Genomic DNA, 24,180 nt, shown 5'->3' on the forward strand with positions numbered 1-24,180 from the left:
AGCAAGCTTTAATCTAGCAGCAGAGCTGAGACATAGGCCTACTTTGCTAGCACCCATAGTAGGAGGTGCTGTGCTCTATGAAAGTAGCACAAATAAAGGTTCCTGGAATTCAGAGAAGGGCTAACTGGGGGATTTACCAGAAGAGCTGATACTGGATTTGCGTCTTGAAAGGCAAGGAGGACTTGAGCACACAAAGGCAGAAAAAAAGAAGATTTCTGAAACCATGAGCAATGCCTGGAAGAACCAGAGGGGAAAGATTCTGCAGAAAAGTAGTTGAGTTTAACTAGAGCATGTCATGTGTAGAGGCAAGTAGTGGGAAATAAAGTGGTGAAAGCAGATCAAGACCAGTAAGTGAGAGGGCTTGATTAGCAGGCCAAGGAATTTGGACTTTATTCAGTAGACAATGGGGAGCTATTGAAAGTTTTTAGTAGGAGAGTAACATAATCAGAGCTGTGCCTCAGAAGATTAATCTGGCAAAAGTGAATAAAGTGGATCCGAGTAGGGAGTGACCAGAGGACACAGGTCAGGTAGGAGACAATCTCAGCAGTCCAGGAAAAGGCAGTGAGGGCCCTAACTAGGGCAGAGGCAGAGGGAGGGAACAAAGCTGGTGAGCTGATTTATGAGACATGGCAGAAAGAGAATTAATCCATCATATTTGGGGAGCAAGGGGAAGGAAAGCACCGAAGGCATGGCTATGATTTTGAGCCAGAGTGGGACCATAAACAGAAGCAGAGGGCTACGGAGCAGGAGCAGGTGTGGGAGAGGAAGACACGAGTTTAATTTTGAGCACACTGAGTGAAGGTACTGACTGGGGACCCATGAGAGGTCCTCTGGGCTTTTGGAGACACAAAACTACAGGGCAGCAGAAAATCAGGCTCGGAGATGGAGATGTTGAGCCATCTCTGTCTCAAAGACAAAGAGGCAAGAGGCAGAGCCCATCAGAGAAACTTGAGGGATTTCTGTGTGATATCCCTGATGTCACTTTGGGCTGCTTGTGGGTCTTTTCACATCCTTCCTCTTCTTAACCAGATTTGGAATGCCGCATAAGTAGCTTGCAGATGAAGGAATTATTGCATTATACATACAAACATACAAAATATATTCTAAAGTAATGAAGTAATGTGCAACATAGCTAATGGGGTCAATTTCACATTAGCCACAGTCTTTTATCTTCATACATAATATATGCCTGTGTGACCTTAGAGAAGTCACTATTCCTTTCTGGGCCTCAGATCCCTTGTCAGTTAAATGAAAAGGTTGATGAAGATCCTCGGTCCCCATAACTGGCTGCAAGCCCCCAAAACTGACATTATATCAGAATCACTTGGAGAAGAGAGGGGAGGGGGGCCAAGGCTCAGGATCTGTATTTTTTGAACCTCCCTGGGTGATTCTAATATGCAGCCTGGGTTGGTAACCACTGGGCTAGGCTTCTCAGCTCTTACATTCCAAAGTGTTCTCAATATTTAGACCAAATGTGCTTTTTTAGCCACAACTCACAAATAAGAATCCAAAATAACAAATTTACTGTCAAATTCAGTTCATCTGTAACAAAATACTCCCCCTCTCCCCTTTAAGTTAGGAGTAAAATATAACGTGTATTTGAAAAGCACTGAATTTAGGAGTCTCCTGTGATGTTATAAAATGCGAAAGCTGTGTGTATGGGGAAGATGGAAGGCGAGGAAAACCAAGGAGGATGCAACGCACACAGGCACAGCATGCCCTCCCCCGGCCACATCTGGGCATCAGCCACATACCCCGAATTCAAGTCCGCCCATGCTCCAGAGAGGATTTTAATGCTCCAGCTGTGGTCCTTGTGCTGCCCCTGACTGTACCTGTCAGATTGTATATAGAAGCATTTCTGCAGTACCTGTGCAGACTGTCTTAGTCGTCCAGGCTGCTCTAGCAAAATACCACAGACAGGGTGGCTTATGAAAAAAACAGAAATTTATCTCTCACAGTCATGGAGGCTGCAAGTCTGAGATCAGGGTGCCACAAGGTCGGGTGATGGTCCTCTTCTGGGTGGAAGACTTCTGTTTGTATCCTCACGTGGCAGAAGGGGCCAGGGAGCTCTGTGGGGCCTTTTTGATAAGAAAACGAATCCCATTCAGGAGAGCTCTGCCCTCATGACCTGAGCACCTCCCAAAGGCCCTACTTCCTAATGCCATGACACTGGGGATCAGGATTCCATCGTGTGAACCAGGGGGGACTCAAACATTCACACCATAGTGCAGACCCAGCACAGGTCCGGAATGGGATAGAGGAGCTTAACGAGATTCTGGTGGGGGCAGATGAGCATTCTCATTAATGGGCTCGTCCTTAACGTATCCCTTTGTTAGGTTTTCATCATACGCCTCACAATTTAACTTTTATGTAGACCCATCATTACAGCATTGCCTCAGCATTCATAGGAGCTACATTCTGAAGTCCCCACAAAATCTAGAGTATGCTGTACTAGGCCATGGAGGCAGAAAGAAGAAGAGGGCTGAGGTATCAATTCTTTCTCCACTTTCTATATTCTTTCTCCCTTCCTCCCACAGAGGAAACAGTTTGCTGTACCTGACAGGTTGGGCTGGATTAACCTAGACTGGAGGAACAGGTTGGAATTTGGGAAATCTGAGAGTTTCCAGCTTCCAAACTAATTTTGACATCCCATTTGCTCAACAATTATTTATTGAGGAACTGCTACAAAGTAGGACATTCTGCTCAGTATTTACATCAGAAATCAGCAACCAGTTGTGATTTTGATTCCGCCACGGGCTGCTACCAAAATTCTAAACACAAGTACAGAATAGAATTAATGATAATGATGCTAGTACTTTACGTTTACATAGATCTTAACGGTATTTGCACAGAATTACATGTGGTGCCCTCCCACTCCCCTAGGGAATCACCGCCCAGACCCTTCTTCCATGCTTCAGCTCTGGTTATCCTTATCTGTTACCTTTCCCCAAACTGTGGCTTCTCGACTTTAATTACACTCAAGTGGTCTGGTAACCTCATTAAAGTAGTTTACTCCAAGGTGTGAATGACGTTTGACCCTCTTGGAGAAATTTGTATTTTAAAAAAGAAGCTGGGTTTAAAAAAGACAGCTGGGTTTCTTCCCCCCTCCAGTCAGTGACACGTGAAAAGAGATGTTTCTTTCTGTCCCCCAACACACAAAGCTTTACTTACATTTGTAAAAGAGAACAACATAGGCAATCAGCCAAGCATCCCAATTTATCTTATCTACCACCCCCTACCTATTGTCTCTCTCTATTCTCTCTCTCTCTCCTGTGCATATTGCTATACTTTTAATGTCACATGACACCCCTATATCTGACCTCATGACCTGCCCTACATCAGACACCTGCTGACCTCCACCATGCTGGACTCACCACTTCATTCCTACTCTGTTCCCACTCCTAATCCTGCGGTATGCTCCATCTCCTATTTATAATCTTATAACTGCTCTTTAAATTTACCTTTTTAAATCTTGTTCTCCTGCTTTGGGAGATAGTTTAGTAAAATAAGTGAGGCTTAAACACTGGAGACAGATGCTATTCACTAGGCACATGAATATAAGCAAGTTAATTATCATCTCTAAGCCTCTGTTTTCTCATACGTGAAATGGGCATATTGTGAAGATTAAATATGATACATGGAATCGGCAACATTTTGTTAAGTCCCCAATACATGTAATTACTACTATTAATATCATTTATCATCTCCACTCCCCTCAGCAACTTTGATTTGGATTCCCTCTACTGGTTCTACCTTGGAGGATCCAATTCTTCAGTGTTCTGTACTGGTCAGAACTGGTTTCCTGGAACTTTTTGGCTTTACACACAAAGTAGATGATGAAAGACCTTATTTTCTGAACATAGACAGGACATAATTTTATAAATATAAGCATATTTGTGGGTATAATAAAAGGCAAGATTTGAAACCAGGTCTGTCCAGGAAATCAGAGACTTATGACTTCTGCATCTTTTCTTAGAATATGAATTTTATACTCTGGATGAAGATGAATTTCAGAATCATAAGGTAATGCTAAACATAATTAAAAATGTGACCTCTCTGATAACCTTTTGTAACAAGAAAGCAAGGTCGATTACACAAGGAAAAGTGTCTACATTTTCAGGGAGACATTTTTATTCCCCCAAAAGAGAAAGCAGAGGCTCTGAAGTCAGATCTGGGGTTGCCTCCAAACTCCACACTCAAAATCCATGGACAAAAAAAAGACTCCGAACCCCCTATCATTAATCTGTTACTGATAAAGAAACTGAGGCTCTAATAAATCAAATAATTTGACCCAGATTAATGATATCCATCTTTCAGACATATTATGAGGATTAGAAATTATGTATAAAAGCTTGGCCTGTTGTTTCGTCTAAATAAATACATTTCCTGGAAATCTAAAGCCAGGTTTCTCTTCAAGATGAAAAGGGACTGAAATTATGCCCATGTTCCATGTAACCAGGTTCTATATTTAAAAACAAACAAAAACTTAACTTAGGTAGGGTTTAACAATGGAAATGAACATTTTCCACATTTATATTTTTAATCTCAATTTGCCCAATAAATATATTCAGATAGACAGGTTGAATATAAACTGAGTATTTTGCAACATTGACTTCTAAAGAGAAAGTTTTCAAAGGATTCCTGATGTACCTTAGCAGTATAGAAGTATATTTTGTATATAAGGGAAACATAGGGTGATTTGAGACCGTGTCATAAAAAAGCCATAAAAAATGGTCACTTAACATTTTATGGAGAAATATGGAGGCACTTAGTGAAACCTCACAAAGAAGAAACTCTGTATTTTGATATATTTAATGTCTAATTTCCAAGTAGAAATATTACTCTTATCTAAATAAATCTTGACCATTTTAGATAAGAAATTATATGCCGAGTGATTTTTGTTTCTTATTTCTAATGAATCAGTAATTTTGACTTGCGTTCTATATGCCTCTTTAATTTATGGTGAATAAAGTCATACTGATTTGTCAAAGATTAATACACAATCTCAAGTCACAGAGTTTCCAAATTATGATATTTCCAATGGCAAATGAATAACATGCTTTCCGTGCAGTTAGTGAGTTGAGGCAATTTGAACATCATGATAAAAGTGGGAGGGGGGATTACAGGCAGTGTTATAATTAAAGGTCTGTTGATTCTTCAGTTTAAATGCCATTGTTGAAAGATTTTTCACTCAGATGTCAAAGTCTGTGGCCAGCCAAAACTTGGCATGCTAGAACTCAGCCCAGGGAAACATTGTGTTCTACAGATTTAAAAACCAAAATCTGTTAAGAACAGAAATGTTGGGCTTGGGTTGATTTCTCATGAATCAGAACCAGAGCATAGCCAAATACCACCTCCTCTTTACAAAAGGAAGTAGTGCAGGTGGATGTTAATGGGAAATGTTAGTTCAGATGGAAAACGAAGGGAAATTAACATTAGATGTCATAATACAGAGCACTGGGTTAAAGTTTTATGTAATTAAAGCATGTTTCCTTGAGAGGTTTGAAACATTTTAGAAGCTTCTAGTTAATGGAAAGCAATATTTACCTATCTTCCAAGATTTGCGTATTGAGGTTCAGTTTCTCCACATCGCATCCCTTGTTACTGGAAAAACTTGAAGCAAAACTTTATTTGCTTAACTCCCTATATACTCCCTATATAGAAATGTTTTCCAAACACCATGTTTCCCTTTCTTTAATTTGAAGGTTATAAACCAGTGGCCTGTGAGCTGCATCTAGCTAGCCTGTAGCTTTGTTGGGGGGTGGGGTGGGGTGAGGGCATCAAGTATCTTAAAAAATAATTTGAGAGTTTGAGCCAACCTTTTAAAGATCAATAGATCTTACCAAAAAAAAAAAAAAACAACCCCAGCTTTTTTTAACTTATCCTGATAATTTGGAGATCTGGCAGTATTATTTGCATTCTTACATGGTACCAATTATCTGTACCTGAGCAGGGGCTGCTCTCTGCAAACAAGCCATGTCCTTTCCAGTTTGACAAAGTCCCTATCACCCCATATTTTATGCCATACCCACTTCACTCATTTACTCTATCACTCTGGCTCCTAGAAGCATTTGACTTTTCTTTCTTTGCTTATGGTGGATGTATTAAGCAAGTCCCTTCCTCTCTTTGCTTGTAGTTTTAAGATTTAAAGCTTCCAAAAATTTCTTCCCAGTAAATAATAGCATTGCAAATCCTATGCACAATGGTAAAAAACAAAGCATTATTGAAAATGATAAAAATTCAGAATGTAACCAAAATGTCCAAAATTAGGGATTGCTTAAATATATGTTGCTATATCTGTAGAATGGAATACTATGCAGGACTTAAAAATATGTCTTAAAAGAATGCAGGTTACAAAACAATGTATACAGCAAGAATCCTATTTTTTTTTTAAGATTTTATTTATTTATTTGACAGAGAGAGAGACAGCGAGAGAGGGAACACAAGCAGGGGGAGTGGGAGAGAGAAAAGCAGGCTTCCCGTGGAGCAAGGAGCCCGATGCGGGGCTCTATCCCAGGACCCTGGGATCATGACCTGAGCCGAAGGCAGAGGCTTAATGACTGAGCCACCCAGGTGCCCCAAGATTCCTATTTTATAGGAAAAAATTTTGCATGTAAGAAAAAGGTTAAAGTGATGTCTTGGGGCATTATTAGAAAAATATATACATATGCAAATTTTATGCAAATTTTATGCAAATAAGCTAGTAAATAAGCCCCAAGGGTAGCTTTTATAGATTCCCTTCCCCAAGGCTTCCTTATTCCATTTTGACCCAACAGTTGGAACATATAGGGAACTATTTTTCAATTTTCTTTTAAAGCGATTTTTTTTTGCTTTTATATTTTAGAGGATACAATCAAGAATAAGATTTCCATAGTTGTTTCAAATACTTGAAAAATATTCCTACTTGACCACATACTAGACTATCATCATGGCAAAGCAAGAGAACCAGTTCCTGTGTTGGCCTGGAGTGGATTTGTTCTTCTATAGCACCTTTTGCTAATACCAAAAGTTATTCAAAAATGAAAAAAAAATCTTGGCACAGAAAAATTACACATAAATATGCACTTAATAACATGAACATAAACACTCTTAGGGGGCCGGAACTGAAACTCATCATCACAAAGGCATCAATTTTGTCCCATTCGACCACCCATAGGAAGGAAAGCTCACAGGTAAAAGCCATCTACGCATTTATGGAAATTCTTCTGATGCCAGCACTTAGCACAATGCCTGGCAAATAAAGGCTCCAAAAGTATTTGTTGAATAAAATATGAATAAATTTGCACTCCCACCAAGGAATAATTGACCCACATGTCAAAAACTCAGTCACCTTTTAAATAAAACTTGAGCAAAAAAAATTCGGACTTTACTCATAAAACTTCCAGATATAGTTTGAGTTAATAATGCCATAACCTTTTTTTTTCCAGAAAAGGGAAATGTTCGTTTATGTGTGGTTTAGTACACGTATGAGTTTGGGGAAAAAATATAAAGGAATCAGAGGTGGTCCGTTCAAGGATGGGTACAGTGATGTAGACTCCAGCTCTTAAATATACCTCTTCCTCCTGGCAGTGCTAGCTTTACTGTTTCTGTTTTGGATGTTTGTCCATCTATCTCCACTTCTGTAGAGCGTTCTTTACCTTTGGGCTCCACTGCATCTGTTTTCATAATTCTCCTATTCACATGAATGATCCTTCTTGGTCCTTTACCCATTCTCCCTTCGTGTGCCCACAAAATGTAAGTTTGCCCTTCTTTCCTCCCTGACTGCATTTTTGAAGTCTGTGGGCAGTTTCATTGAGCCCATACAGCTGCAAGCAGACCTTCGTATCACCTCCCTAAGGATTTGAGTATCTAGTTCTAATCTGTCAATTCCAGTACTACAAAGATGGGTTTCCAGCTGCCACTGGATATTTCCACTGGATGTGCCACCCACAGCGATCTCAAACTCCTGCTGCTATCCTTTGAGTATTCTAGAAGTAATCAAATCAACCCCAAATATACCTTGTGCTTTCCTCTCCCCATGCTTTTATTCTGTGTCCCTTGCCTAAAACCTCTCTTTCCAAATTCTAACTGTTGGAATTTTCCCCATATTCCAAAGTCCATCTCAAACACTGCCTTCTTCAGGTAATTTTCTTCAGTGTCCGTCATCCAATGATATTCCTCAAGCCACTAAACCTACAGATTTCTGTTGGCAACCTTTTATGGTATTTGCCTTATTTTGTTTTGTATTTTAGTTATGTGGTGTTTATTTTCTTCCAGATTCTAAATATTAGGTTTATGGCTTCTTATTTATCTTTGTAGCTATTTTCTAGAGCTTAGATCCTAGCAGAGTCCTTTGCTCATAGCAGGTCCTCATTAAATATTAAATTGGTTTTATGTAATAAATTAAATTGTGTTTATGTATTAATGGCTGTACACGTGTTATAATTTGAAAGACCCAGAAAGTTCACCCACCCAATGTCTCCCCTACTTTCTGAGCCATAATATCTTGCTTTAGGGACTTTCTCTTCTACAAATGGGGATTTTCCACTAAGTTGTGTCTTTTTGATCCCTAGCAATAAATTATTGACTAGTTAATACTTGAGCTCCCCTACCTTCTAAGATTTACTCATTATCACCTAAGAGGTGATAGATAGAATAGACCAGATGTCAGGTATGTTCTCAAGGAGGTAACAAGTAAAGGTCCATGAGAGACGTGGGGTAATGGAAAGTACCCTGGGCTGTGCCACTTACTAGTTGTATGCCTTAGTTTTCTCATCTGTAAAACTAGACAATAATAATGATTTCTACCTTATGGAGATGTTCCAAGAACTAATAGAACTAAATACTAAATAGCAAAGTACTTAGAATAATATTTGGCACACTGTAAGTGCTAGTAAGTATTGGCTTTAAGTATTCATATATATGGTATATACATAGCATATATGATCATATGTATAGTAAGTATGTATAATTATACTTAATGGATAATACATATACAGATATATTTAACAAATATTATAATTGTTTCAATTGTTATTTCATCCCATGTACCCAATGGCAGATGCCAGAGAAACTCCTGAGTAGCAGAGACCTTAAGTATCTGGGAATGGAACATTTAAAAGAAAAGAGAACAGGGACGCCTGGGTGGCTCAGCTGATTAAGCGTCTGCCTTTGGCTCAGGTCATGATCCCAGGGTTCTGGGATCGAGTCCCACATTGGGCTCCTTGCTCAGCGGGAGCCTGCTTCTCGCTCTGCTGCTCCCCCTGCTTGTGCTCTCTCTCTCTCTCACTCTGACAAATAAATAAGATCTTTAAAAAAAAAAAAAAGAAAGAAAAGAGAACAGGCTTTGTCAGACAGATGAGGGTTTGACACACAGCTCTGCCGCCTCTAAACTGTGCACATTGAGGAAGTTACTTAACCTCTGTGAGCCTCGGATTTTTCATCTACAAAATCTGAACACCTATCTTTTACATTTACTGTGAGGATTAAGCGAGCTTTTGTTCTCCATATCATTTTGAAATTTAACCTCATTCTTTTGGTGATTCCTATCCTTTTTCTGAACTTCACATGTATTTCCTTGACAAATCAGATTGCAGACTTTGTGCTTTGGACCAAGCTTAGAAGAAATGGGTAGCATTGCTTTGGGAAAACGGTGGCAGTACCAGCTAATAATTTCAAATTATTAATAATTTAATGCAGTAGTGAAATGTTAAAATATGTACCAATTAATATGCACCAAGCCTAATAGAGAACAAATACTTACCAAATTGTGGCTAAATCCTTAACCTAGAACAAATTTAGCAGTCCGACCAGGTTTGTTTGTTTTTTGTTTTTTGTTTTTAATGAAATATGTTCTACCTATGGAAATAATTAACTGTACTAATGCACAGGTTTTACACTTGGTCATTTTTTTAAAGTACAAGAATTTAGATTTTCACTGAAAAACAGAAAGTCCCTTCCACGCAGTCCTGCTTGAAAGGAGTGTGGGGGTTGGAGGTGGGGTGGGGAGAAGGAAGAACAAAGGAGAAAAAAAGCGGTCATGAAACTACTATAAACGCCTGGATATTTGGATCTGAAAGAAAAAGAACCTTGTAATGTACCTTCTCACATTTAGTCCTGTTCTTGTAGTGCTGTGATGTGGCACTTAATGCTCTAGGGGACCTAGAGCAAGTGTTACAAATGCAACCAAAAGTCTCATGAAAATGAGCCTCTTAACAGTGTGTGAGCTGGTCTGCAATGGCCTCAGGAAATCCCCCCAGCTATTCACGTCCTTTTATCCACTACATTCTCTGACTCAAAGGGAAACCTCGCTTCACCTCCTTGACCAGAATTGAGCAGACATTGATTTGGTTACCTGGTGTTTTATTTATTCCTTTATTAGTCTTCATCATTTGTATTCCACTAAAACAAAAGAATATATCTTTTCTTTGCATTAATTTAAGTTTAAGGATGTGCAAATCTGTGTTTGTGGGAGTGCATATTTATGTTTGTGTAAGTTTATGGGTAGCTTGCTTTAATTTAAAATATTTTCCATCAAAGCTGTGGTACTTAGAGCCTCACCATCACCATCATTGTACCGAATGACTCTCCTTGACATATTAGCTGAATTCCTAAAGCCGTTGCACGGAAAGTGAGCTCTTTAAAAGAGAATCATGTTTTTCTATTCGCTTACATAATTAGTCAGGTCAGGTGTCACATGGGAAAAATAAGTGGCCCAATGCATAATTAAAAAAAAAATAAGAATCACAACTTTTACCTCAGTGATAATGATGCATTTATCTATGGGCATCTTATGTGTCTTAATTGCCCCCAGGAAAAGCCAATGAGAAGTGAACCCAATTAAACAAGAGATATGTTGGAAGCAAATGCTATGTATAAACCACTGGTACTGGAAGCAATGGGAAATTCTGAGAAGTAAAAGTCAGGGTTTATCCTCAGGCAGCCTATCGTCTAGTTAAGGATACATGACAGAAAAAGTGGAATTGCACAGAACAACAACTGAAGATTTAAATAACAGTTCAAGCTCACATGTGTTTTTTGCAGTTATATTAATAATTTATATTAAAATATACCACACAGTTGATTTCTGTTCCGTTAGAAGGACTCACTGATTGGGTAGCATCTATCCGTATAGCCACCAAAATAGCGACAGTCCATGAGATCTTCATCTGAACTTGAGTCACAGATTTGTTTAAACAGTTAGGACAATTTGGAAATTCAAATTTGCGTTGTGGCAGAGTACATGTCCCTGTCCTTTGAAATGTTGAACGCCTTGGTAGCTTTATAACAAATTTTCCTTCAGGAATGCTCATTGAACTACAAGATAATTTCTAAGTAGATGTTTGATGTTAAAGAAAACAAGGAATGGCCTTTGAAGAGATTTTTCACTACTCCATACCAGCTTTGGATGCCATGCTTTCTTCAATTTTATAATACTAAATTTGTTCTTACTCAGGGAATATGCTCAAAGTACAGTTGGCCAGAACACACCCATAATAAATTCTGCAGCAGTTTCTATTTAATGTATAAGTGATCATAATCAACTCAGAGATCATACAGGGACTTAAAGGAAATAACGTCATTAGTTACCACTTTAGTCATAACCTGACAAAGAGATTCATGTAAGTTCAGAGGAAAACCATGGAGGTATGCACGACTTAAGTGTCTAAAAGTATTCAAACGACCATGCCCAACATTTCTGTACCTACCTTTACTCTTCTGCTACAGTGTAAATAATAATAACATCAGTAATGCCAAGCAAACAGGATCCTTAGTTTACAAAGCATTCTAGATACATCATCTCTTGTGATCCTCAGTGTGTGATCTCAACAACTTGTGAGACTGGCAAGGCACATATTATCCACATTTTACAAACGGAAAATCTATTAAGTTTAAAAGGGCAGGTGACTTCCTTAAGGACACAGAGCTCTTAAAAGGCGCAGCTCCTTCTGATGCTCACATTGTGACTGGCTCAGAGGACACAGCAACCCAGAGTCTTTGCCTCACCACAACTGTCCTGCAAGGTACACAGGAGTTGCCGAAGTGTGACCTGTAGACTTAAATCTTCAGAAGGTGGAAGAGCCCTCGAGCCAAAAGGCATACCTGCTGTGGTTTCAAATAAGAAAGAAAAAAGATGGTTAGCTGTCTTTTATAAAGTGTTTCTCCCCCCCTCCCCCCCACTTATACAGAGTCCTTGGTAAATTCTGAGAATTTCCATACTTACTGATTGGATAAAATCCTAATGATTTTCTATGAAAATCATGGTTGTGTCTGATCTAGTTGTATCAGAGTTTTTTCCAGCCCCCTACGAGCTTAGGATTTGATATCTTAAAAAAGTTTCTTTTTTTTTAAGATTTTATTTTTATTTATTCGAGAGAGAGTGAAAGAACACAAGCAGGGGAGCGGCAGAGGGAGAGGGAGAAGCAGGCTCTCCACTGAGCAGGGAGCCTGACCGGGTCTCTATCCCAGAAGCCCGGGATCATAACCTGAGCAGAAGGCAGACACTTAACTGACTGAGCCACCCAGGTGCCCCTAAACAAGTTTCAATTCTGATCTAGATAGGCCTTCCCACCTGTCAAGATTTATGTCTTTTCTGTTGAGAACTTTGCGAATAAAATCAGTTGTCTTTGAGCTGGCTTCCTGGAGCATCTTACATATTTAAAAATATGGTATGGAAATAATGAAGATCTTGGGCCACTTTACTAAAACTGAATGTCACTGGGAATTGATAAAGAAGTGTGGTTCTGAATCCCAGAAGCCACAAGCCTTCATTGGCAATATAGAATTCAGAGCTGTCCCTAAATTTTGCTACCTGATGAATAGAAAGGTGGAGTTCCAAATCAAGAAATTGAGCACTTAGTTCCAGAAACTAATAACGTCAGTGGCTCTTCCATTCAATACCTCATCCTTTACAAGTCTACAGACTTCCAGCCTTCATTTTGGCTTGCAGAATGAGACCTGGCATCTTGAGCTTCTTGAATTTTTACTCTTACTACTTCAGAGCCCCAGCTAATGTAAAAATGCAAGGCAACATCCCAAACACCTTGGGCTCAGGACACTCACTATCCAAATTAATGTTCCTTCCATAATGATGGTCCTGCACTTACAACATGTTTTCATATTCATGATCTTATTAAGTGTTACATTAGCCTTATGCATGGACAGGGGGGCTATTATTATTATTATTATTATTATCATCAACATCATCATTCCCACTTTGTAGATGAGGAGATAGACTGAGAACATGATCTGTGGTCACATTGCTGGTGACAGAGCCACAGTTATACCCAGGTGAGCAGGTGACCTCACTCATAGCACATGTTTTTCACCAGGCTTGCCAAGGCTCATAGATTTGCCCCATGACAGTGGTTCTTAGCCAGGCTTTAAAATTACCTAAAGGGATCTTTAAAACATAGTCACTGACATATCCACCTCTGAGTGTCTGATTCGCCCAAGAATTTATTTTTCCAACAATTTTCTAGGCAATGCTATGTTGCCAAGGAGTACTGTTAGGAGCCATGTTCTACAGATTGTATGCAGTAACTGAATGGCAATGATACATTAAGGCAAGATAGTCTTATAAGAAGGAAGTTTATTTTGCATGATGCTGCCTCACGCCTCATTCTTTTCTCCATTTCTGACTGCCACTGGGAAAGAGCTGAACAAATGGCGGGAGAGGGGCTGGTAAAAGGGCACCTCACTGTATAGAATGAGTTTAAATCTTCTGACACTTAAGAATTAGACAGCAAAACCCTTCAGTTTGCTTCTAACTAGAACCTACTATTGTAGATTGACTTGAAGGTATGATTGCCAATCCAGCAGTGAAGAGCCACTATAAGACTGGACATGGGCAAATGTGATTAGATGGATCTGTAGACAACTGATCCATTAATCAATAATCTTTAGATGGATTTCTCCATGTCATCCTAGAAGGATGTTCCTAGAGATAGAGAGAGAGACCCATTCTTGACCTATCCTAGTCAATATTTTTCTGAAGACTGGTGAGAAGTCCTTATATCACAGGCTCAGTTTGAGTCAACAAGGTAATACATCTGCTAAATATATATAATATAAATACATATATATGCTAAATATATATATTAAAATATATATTATATATAAAATACATAGTATATATAATATATGTAAATATATATTAAAATAAAAGAAGCTTGCCTTTTCTAGCTTCTGGAGGCCATCTGTACTCCTTGGCTCATGACCCCTTCCACAAGTAACTCCAACTTCTTGTCTCTGTCATCATATCTCCTACAACTAGCTCTCAGCCTCCTGCCCCTCTCTTATATGAACCCCTGTGATTACATTTAGAGCCTACCTAGATAGTACAGGATAATCTCCCCATCTTAGTATCCTTAATTTAACCACATCTGCAAAACCCCTTTGCCATATAAGGTAACATTCATAGTTTCTGGGGGTTAGGACATGAGTATTTTTTTGTGGGGTCATTATTCAGCCTACCATAGTCCCTTTGTCATGTTTTTCTCACACTACATTAAGAATATGGTACTTCTTTCTCGGCACGAGTACTTAAGAGGTTCTTTAACAAAGAAGAGGACGTGACACCAGGAAACAGAAGAACTGCGTTCCAGTACTAGTTTTGCTTCCACCAAGTTGTGTGACCTTAAGCTTCTCTGACAAAATGTCTCTGGAGAATGTTTCAGCTCTTCTCGGTAAACTGACAGAACCAGAGAATCTCCTAAATACTTCCTATGTCTAAGAGTCTGTGCTTCCTTAAATCTATCCCCCTGTTTCTAGATGATATTTCAATTTAAAGGCAAGAACTTGCTTACCATCTCTAATATTAGGAATAAATCTTATTCACTTTTCTTTTGAATTCAAAATTCACTTAAATTTTGAATTTAGAATGTGCTGTCTGAGGACTTCTTGCTGTAAAAATCGTGGCGAGGTTAGAAAAATCACCAATACAAGTGATTTTGCTATTTAATTCTTAAATAACCTATCCAATAGTTTTGCTTTAGTCGAAGCATCAAATCACCAGTCTCGTACATATTGGACACGTGAAGCGCAGAAAGAATGCATTGTAATTGCACATGAAGAACTAAGAGAGAACAGTCGTTGCTGCCAGCTCTCCTGAGATACCGTCTACCACCATGGGCAGGTGCGACCCTGGGCAGTAACGTTACACAAGCCAAGCAGGGTGTAAAGACCTTGTCCCAGAGAGCTCAGTCTCAGGGCATGAGTGACAAACTAGAGGACAATCACTGAGTGACTGCTGTCATTACAGGGGTCAAAGAGGTGGCAAAGGCCCGGGGTTTTATTCCTTTTTTTTTTCAATTTGTCTTCTTCTCAGATAAGGGCATGGAACGTGACCACTGATTCTCAAAAGGAAATAGGGCTAGTTTGATACAAATCTCTCCACAGCATTAGAGTTATCCCACAAACACCAATTTTAAATGATGATTCACTGAGGGCCACAAAGAATAATTTGGAGGAAGTTTATAGGAAGGAAAGCTTTGAGAGCTGAACCAGAAAAGGTGCTTGAAAGTAAATCAAATTGTGGCATACATTGAATTATGGCATTTATTATTATGTGCAGAGTATACATGGAATTTTGAACTAAAAGCCAAAGAAGCAAAGGTCTAGAAACTCTCATGCATAGTAAATAAATTAACCCTTTATTCTCTCAACTTTCTACACTCCCTATATTTGGTGACTTGTTCATACAAATGTACACTGAAAAGGACTAATAAGCCATGCTCTACCACGGATACATTCAACTATTTGTGCACATGATTCAAATACATGCCTGCAGGAGATTTTCTTCAGTCTCATGCAGACACAGTTGGTGTTTCAAAGAGCAAGAATTCTTTGGGAAAAGAAGAAGGGTTGTGTGTGTTTATAACCGTCAAACTTTCCTAAGCTTATTAAGTTAGGATCCTTTGTCCTTTCCTTCTATAATTTGAAGATTATTCTAGTAATATGTTTGGCAAAGAAAAAACCTGCCAAATAAGTCAGGGTCTAATAACTGTATTAATGACATTCTAAAACCCATGAGTTCAGTATACTATACCATTCAGAACCTAGTGTTACTTTCTACTTTAAAAGATCAGTTTTCATTGCTATTTTTTTTTTATGCTAGAAACTATATAGTATAGGGAAATCGGCTTATCATGAGCAGGTCATCAGCTCTTGAAATATCTGCCCATGAGAAAAAAAAATATATGATTGGAATCCTGTCACCAAGGAAATGGTTTAAAAATCTGTTTATTTCAAACATTAGCTTCAACTAGTTATCTTTATTTTGCAATGACTTCAATTCTTTTGCCCATTCATTTATTACATGGCCACTATACAGTAATCATTTAGAAAAAAAAGAACACCCTATATTACTATGCAAACCTTAAATGTAACTATATGTTTTTGTGTGTTCACATGCTTTTTTAAAGAGCACATTTGTGACAGGAAATGAAGAATGGCATAGTCGGGGAAAAATTAAAGAGACACGATGTAATTATCCGAACTGGAATTAAAGCCAATTAATAACCCGTGTGCTAACACTACCCTCAAAGTGCTGAAAATGCCGTCAGATATTTAAATGCCCTGGGTGGTCATAGGCAGCAATCTTCGCCTCATCCATTTTCAACACCACACAGGGACATGGCTCACCCTGGCTTCTGAGGAAGGGTTGCCACCTGAAGTGAGCTGCCGAATAGATACAGGTACAGATTGGATAATCCGAGCACAAGATTCTCTCCAGTGATTGTGCACAGATTTCCACTTACTTTTTAATGAAATCAACACACTGGTGTTCTATGCACTTGCTCATTTATTCAACACATAGTTACTGAGTAAGACCTACCGTGTGCCCCCCCGCCCCCGACCCCAGCATCATGGCTGAGGGTATGGGCTTCAGAGTCAGATTGCCTGCATTTCCTCCCCAGTTCCACCCTTACTAGCTGTGAGCTCTTGAACACGTGACCTAACCCTTGTATTCCTCGGTTTCCTTTTCTATGAAATGAGGCTACATTGTGCCTAATTCTTCGGGTTGCTGTGACACTAAAGTAGGACACAAATGTAAAGTACTTAGCAGAGTGCTTAGCACAAATCAAGTACTCGGTAAAATGTTGGTTATTATTATGAGCTGGGAAATATACCGACATCTGGGTAGGAAGAGATCAAACAGTCCTCAGATGATCTTTGAAGTTTAAATTCTAGAACTTTTGGATTCTAAACTTGATAATCTCTCCTGCCAACCTTTTCTAATAGAAATCTGTGTATTAGATCCTTGCTTTGCTGTGAATATTCCTGTCCTGAACCTACATGCTTTGAATATAACCCACTCAGCACATCCAGAGTATGCAGTTTTATTTATTTACACCCTCATTTTATGCCTGCCTCAATAGTAATTACCATGTAATACCATCCATGGACTTTATATATGTGAGCTCATGTCATGCTCAAGAAAACCTTATGGGATTAATATTACCACCTTTTACGCATAGGGAAACTGAGGCTCTGAGCGTGGCCATGACTTCTGCAATGTTACAAAGATCTGTTTCACTCCAAAGCTCATTCCCATTTTCACCCTGTTCACCCAGCACGAATTTACTGAGCACCTCACTGCTCTGCTCTGGGCTCTTGCCTATCAGGTGATTTGAGATGTGCAGGAGGACCCACCAATGTCAAAAGCAGTGGTCCCTCCTCCCCCTAAATTGACGGACTGTGGACCATGTGTTTCAGACAGGTCACAGCAGCCATTGTTAAAGCAGTTGATGTGCAAATAAGCTAAATGACTCTGGCTATGGGGCCTCTCAGCTTACTTGCCCTACAGTGGGCTCAGGTGCCTGACATTTCTTGCAGTTTTCTTGTTCCACCCTGAGTAGCAACATCGTCACTGAAGTGTGACTGAGAAGGAGTTTTCGCTTTTATATACACCATGATTCTTGTTTTAGGACAAGAGACTTAATCTCTCCAGTAACATCTGATGGCACTGTTCTCTTCATAAGCACCTCTTTCCCCCCTTTAAAAAAAAATGTACCTTCAATTATCTGTTGTCAAGAGGGAGAGCCTTACTTACTGAATCTGATCATATGTGTCCTCCCCCCCAAAAAGATACCATCAACTATGTGGGCAGATAATGCCATTTCCCCAAATTTCCTATTTTAGGAGCTCATTTCAATCGAAATATACAGGAAAAGTTGCCCACAGCTAATCTTGCAGGTAACAAATCTCATCAGTGATTTAAAGGGCATTGTAGGCTGTAAGCCTCAATCTCTTTCACCCACAGTGTGCCTATATTTTAAAAATGAGTTGTAGGAAAGAACGACATCTTCCTACATGGTGATATATAGCAGATGATATACACAGAGAACTGCAGACTCTGGGAGAGGTCTTTGTAGATGGATCCACTGGCCTTCTTTAGCTGGGAATGTGGCAGGACCAGGCTATGTGTTGCTAAGATGGGGCCTCTACAATGCTATATTTTTCTGCTTTGCTCTGAGACTGAAGTAAGACTTAAATCCCTATCCCTAGAATTCAAAATGGACAAGAAAATATTTCCATGTAGCTATTTAGACATTTTAGAAACTGGAGGTTCGTGCACTGACTACAGAGATATAGGACTCTTGTTATTCTGGAGACAAGGTTGATAGCCATACCTGTTGGGCCAGGGTCTGTGCAGAAACCTGGAGGTTAGCTGGTACGATAGAAAGAGCACCAGCCTGGTGGGCCGCTCGGGCCCTGGGTTCCAGTGTCGACCTTGCTACTGCCTTTGTGATTTATTAGCCTGAGTCTCTGGGCCTCAGTTTCCTCGTCTGCTAAATGAGGTCACTGGGGAGATTGATCTCCGTGGCTCTTTCCGGCTCTGGTATTCTCTGGGTCTGTGAATCGCCTTCGGTGTCTGCCATAGTCTGCCTTGCCAGCTCTGTTTGTCACAAAGATTAATCCATTTTAACTGTACCTTAGAGTGCTCCCGGGAGAGAGGATGGATGGATTGTTTTGCACCTATTATTGCATCAGAACTTTTGCCTTTTTAGACGAGATCGTGCCGTGCCTAAAATCTGTCTGCCTGTCTGCCCACTGACTTTGTCTGTGCTGATCTCTTGCCACGGTGCCTCTTCCAGCATCCATCTCCCTCCAAGATCTAGACTCGGCATCTGACTGTACCTGTCTTGTTCTCTGCAGCATCTGTCTGCTACACTCCTAGACCGTCGTTAATAAACTTTCACACATTACACGCAGACCCTAATATGTTGGCACCTGCACATAAATATCAACCGTTCATAAAACTAGGGGGGGAAACTCCATTTTTTTAAAGACCTCTATCTAGTGCCATTTGCATTTGCACTTTTTGTTTAGTTGTAAGTTTTAATAGTTCCCCCTTTGAGGATTTGTCAGTACGAGCCGTATTGCTTATCAGAACACACCAACAGTCTTTTTGTAATATTCGCTTTTCCCCTTTGGTTCAGCCGAGCCTGCTGACAGATCATTCAAATTCAATTGTTTTATGTCTAAGCCGAACAGCTAATTAAAGTAGGGATGATTAACCTGACTGGCAGTGTCGCTCTCCCTCGCGCTCTCTCTCCCTCTCCCTTTCTCTCTCTCCCTCCCTCCTGTTCCAATCAGTCTTTTTCTCACACTCTCTCTCTCTCCTTCCGTGTCTCTCTCTCTCTCTCTTCCTCTCTCTCTCTCCCCCCCCCCTCTCCCCCCTCTCTCTTCCTCTCTCGGTCTCTCTCTCCCTCCTTCGGTTGGTCTCTCTCTCTCTCTCTCTCTGTCTCTTGCTCTACTGTTTTTTTTTTCCTCTCTCTCTCTCCTAAACGTGGTCTGCTTGCTGATGGCAGAATGGCACTCGGAGATTTGTGCATTGTGTCTGGTTTCCTACGGGCAGGCTGACCCAGTGCCTCCAGGGACTTATCAATAGACCACTCAGAAGAGACACAGACAGGAGAGAGGAGGAGGGGTGGGGGGAGAGAGAGAGAATCAATATCAAGAATAGAAGGAGCTCCGAAGCCATTTTTTTTTTAAAGAAGTATCGGGACTTGGGAGAGGGTGACAAAGAAGGTTTTTCAAAGAGGCAGTGGAGGAGGTTCTAATAAATTTGGAAGGAAACAGTTCCCTGTCTTGGGAAAAGGAGAACTCCTGACTGATTAGCATTCACACCAGGTATGAGATGTTCGCTACCCCTTATCACTGTGTCGCAACCGAGATGGAAAAGCCTTTTTTTTTTTTTTTAGGAGACTGAGGGAGCATGTATTTCGCTGTGTTTGTTGTTGGGGGGTAAGGGGGGTGGCGTGAGATCTGTGGGCATTTGTGTATGGGAGCAGAAAGAATGGAAGCAGTACAACGGGGGGTGGGAAAGAGTATGGAGTATGTTACTGTCTTCCCTGTCTTTGTGCACCCCTGGGGGGTTACCCAAGTTCATTTCTAGCAGGTGGATTTGGACGGGAGTTACTTAACGCTTGACCGCCAGTTTTGAAAAAAAAGAAAAAGAAAAAAAACGTTGCTTCCTATGTCTATTAAAGGAAGCTCCAATTTCTCTCTCTCTCTCTTCCCTTCTCTCTCTCTCTCCCCCCTCCCTCTCTCTCTCTCTCTCTCTCTCTCTCTCCCTCTGCCCCCCCATCTCTCTTCCCCTCTCTCCCTCTCCCTCTCTCTTCTTTTTTTCCTCTTCTAACCAGACAGCGGGAGGGTTCCTGGCTCCCAGCCAGCCCAAAAGCCTCTAAGTGTTTTGCACTTGTTTCAGGGAGTAGCTGCCCGGGGATTTTTCAGCATTTTCACTAGAGAACAAAGAGTTCTTTACAAAGGGAAGGGGGGGGGGGGAAGTGAGCTTAATGTCTGATATATGTTTTTCTATTTTTATTAGTTTTTCGCCTAAAAAGAAAGAGACAGGAACAGAACATTCACTCTATAAAGACACAAAGACATTCAAAAGAAATCCAGTTATCTTTTCTCCCCATCAGCCCAATATATATACATAAAAAATAAAAAGGAAAAAGACTAATGAAGTTGGATATGTTGCTCTTTTCTCCTCTTTTAATCTTTCTAAATCCAACTGTTCTTATGCTCACTCTATGCTATTTTTTTTTTTTACTCACAATAAAAGTTGCTCAGGATGCATCTTCTCTTATCATCTCTTTACCCCTTCTGGGTCCCCAAAATCCTGTGGAGGAGAGAATGAGAGTACACCAAATAATCAATGTTGTGGCGAGAACATCTTCTACTTTTGCCACTTGGGTAAAAAGTTAATTAAAGAATTTGGGCTCCCCAAATACCAATGGGGTGCATTAGTTCATCCAGCCTCACAAGTTCTTGCATCCATCTGTTTAAAAGTTACCGCCTGTGTCACTTGTCAGTTATTAAGAAAAGGTACTAAAGGAGCAGATACATGTATTTTATTTTTGTTTCCATCTAATTACGTAAATGACAAAAACCCCCAGAGAGATTACTTGCCCCATCCATGATACACTAGTTCAAGCGAAATGTAGTCTAGACAGAGATTTTTCTATGATTCTGATTGCCATGTAGCTTTGTGTTCTCCACTTGATTTTTTGCCTCTGCTTGTATATTTTTACCATGAATTTGTGTTTGTAGCAAACATTCCAGAATGCTTATCATTTTCAAATTAATGCTCCGACAAAAAGAAAAAGAAATCAGCGTGTGAACTGTATGTGCAAAATGTACTAAACAATTCCATCGTTTATAAATGGATTTATATCTTTATTCTAATATTCTTGAATTATAAACTCAAGAAAATGTTTTCTTTCTAAAAGTTCTCCCCCTAATGCATTTGTATCTCGACTGTCATTTGGAAATCTTCCTAAGATACATAATAAACATAAAACTGAATGAGGGGAAAAATGCAAAAGCACCAGAAAAATGCTTAAATATATATTATGTACAGTACCAAAGTACAGATAACTGTTTCACTAAGTGAAAATGAGCTACAACAGTTGTTTCAAGATTCAGAAACTCTTTTCTTTCTTTTCTTTTTTTCCATTCACTGAAAATATACTCTATTCCTGTCCCTGGGGAGAAAAACTGTAGGGAAAATATAGATATATACATTTTTCCATATTTTTAGAATGCATTTATGTAACTGCTTCTTAAGAGTGTAACACATATCAGGGCAGAGTGTGATGTCTACTAGTCAGTAAACCCTTCTGGCTGGGAGGTGTGAGTGCCTTATGTTTGAAGTAACTTGATAACAAGGAGTCTTTTCGGGAAACCTTACTGTGTATGTGTTGCCTCAGTAATGACCCTCAGAGAAAAAAACAAGAGCTAGGTGGCCACTTGAACTCACTGAAAGACATTAGATTTAGGGGAACTTTTGACAAATCCAAAATTTTTTAGGGTAGCTCCCTTCTTATAGTTGTGTGTTTTCTTCAGGAAAATTCTTGTATTGCTTCCAGACTTTTCTGTCTTTTTGTACAGATTTTTAATGCTTCCAATAGTGCTTCAGGAGAAAAGGATCTTTAAAAAGAAAGTAATCAAAATAAGAAAAAAGAAGCTTGGCCTTTAAAAAGTTTTATATTGAAGGCAAGAGCATCCCCCCTTTGGCTTGTTTCTGATTTTTTTCCCCTGAACTCTTTTGTTGCTGTGGGCTGCTGTGCTTACATTTTTGGTTTTTGTTTTGTTTTGGGTTTTTTTGCTTTTTTTTTTTTTTTTGCTCTCTTTTTTTATGGGACCAAGGGGGTCTATGGAAGGGGCAGAAGGGGTATGGTAAGAGGCTGTTACTGAAAGCTGCACTAGCCCCTCTTGATCCCAACTCAGGCAGCTCCTATCAGCTAGTTGTGCCGCCAAGAGTACAGTGAAAGGTAATAGCTGTCATTCTGGGATTCTTCGTGGATCTGACCTGAGAGTAACACATTCACTGTCGAGGAGAAAAGGGAAAAAAAAATAGAGGAGGAGGAAAGAAAAGCTCTTTGAGCTGGAATACACTGGCCCTTTCTTCCTGTAGGCAATCCGCTCCAGTTCTTGGCGACGTGTCCTGCACTATCAGATATCATATGACTTTTTATTTAGATTCCTTTTCGGAGAATGGCCTGTTAGGACTCTGTTTGTTTTCTTTTATTTAATTTCCTTCTCCCCTCACCCGCTAGTTTTGTGTATCTGCGTGTGTGAGAGAGAGTGTGTGTGTGCACGCGCATGCATATGTGTGTGCAATTTTTATCTTTGTTTTTGTTCTGTTGATCTGATGCTTTACTTAAGGACAAAGCTTTAATTATTTCAGTATACTGGTTTAATCATTTGCCAAAAAGAAACCTCATTCTAGGCTTTTTGGGGGGTCCATTTTTAAACACGTCCATTAACACAGGAGGCTAGAGATCCTAAATGCCTGCTGGTCGGCCCTTGGCCCACTCCCTCACCTTCACTTAACCCTCCCTTCATCAGTATGCACGGCAGTGTGAGTTAGGAAACACCTGTGCTGAGTTCAGAGGGAAATAAAAGTAGAAGCAACTTCTTCAAATCTGCACTCCTAGTTTCACTTTAATAAACTTTTTTTTAATCGTTGGCCTTTTTTTTTTTTTTTGGCACCCTCTGTTGAGTTTGAAAGCATCAGAGATCCTGAACGATGTTTCTGTGGAGCTTTTGTGAGGTCAGCTGAGCACCCCTGGAAAGTAGAGCAAGGGCTGAAAGTCATTCAGAGACTTCAGAATTAAGTGGGAGATTTCAGTAAGATCTGTGAGATCTGTGGGCTGTGCAGGGTTTGGTGATAGATGGTGAAATGGAATACCTGGGGATCCTCAAGGATGAGAAAGAGAGAAATTGCCAGGCAGGGGTAACACAGGCATTCCTGCTGCATTAAGTACTTTGAGAATCATAGTTAATCAAATTTTTATTTTGCGTAACTTGCTGTTTAGCCAATTGATATGTGATTGCCTTCCCTCCATGCTTCCTATATAAAACAGAGGAATTAAAATAACATTATTACAGGATTTCTCCTAAATTTTTGATGTATTTCTTTTTCAGTTTTGGAGAGTTCAGATTTTAGTGAGCAAAAGAAAAACATAACTTCTCTAGGTGTGTAAATGGTTAGTTGCCTATACATTATTCTCATCATGGTATACCCTATCTATACATGACATGATATATCCTGTTTGTATCAGGATTTTTTTTTATACAGTAACAAGCTAGACTGCTCTGAACGTTCAGATAACTATTACATTCTTTAAACCCATAGTTCTTAGTTCCTTGTTACTTTCTCTAAAATGATTTTTCACAGACCTT

At 39.7% G+C, this 24,180-nt stretch overlaps 1 protein-coding gene across 31 annotated transcripts in view; it reads left to right on the top strand.

Annotated features, from left to right (window-relative positions):
- The window catches only part of ZBTB20 (zinc finger and BTB domain containing 20), a 764,927-nt gene that overhangs the window by 604,653 nt on the left and 136,094 nt on the right, over positions 1-24,180 (top strand). For 2 of the 31 annotated variants that reach the window (XM_031029218.2, XM_081796739.1), the window contains exon 1: positions 19,647-20,118. The exons of 28 other annotated variants lie outside the window; for them this stretch is intronic. The gene's annotated coding sequence lies outside the window, so the exon portion shown is untranslated. Of the gene's footprint in view, positions 1-3,976; positions 4,024-19,646; positions 20,119-24,180 lie in introns of those variants that run through there. One more of the 31 variants, XM_081796622.1, reaches the window with a different exon arrangement.

The sequence above is a fragment of the Leptonychotes weddellii genome, chromosome 1, assembly GCF_054177405.1.
Source record: "Leptonychotes weddellii isolate Sample4059 chromosome 1, ASM5417740v2, whole genome shotgun sequence".
Classification (NCBI taxonomy): domain Eukaryota; kingdom Metazoa; phylum Chordata; class Mammalia; order Carnivora; family Phocidae; genus Leptonychotes; species Leptonychotes weddellii.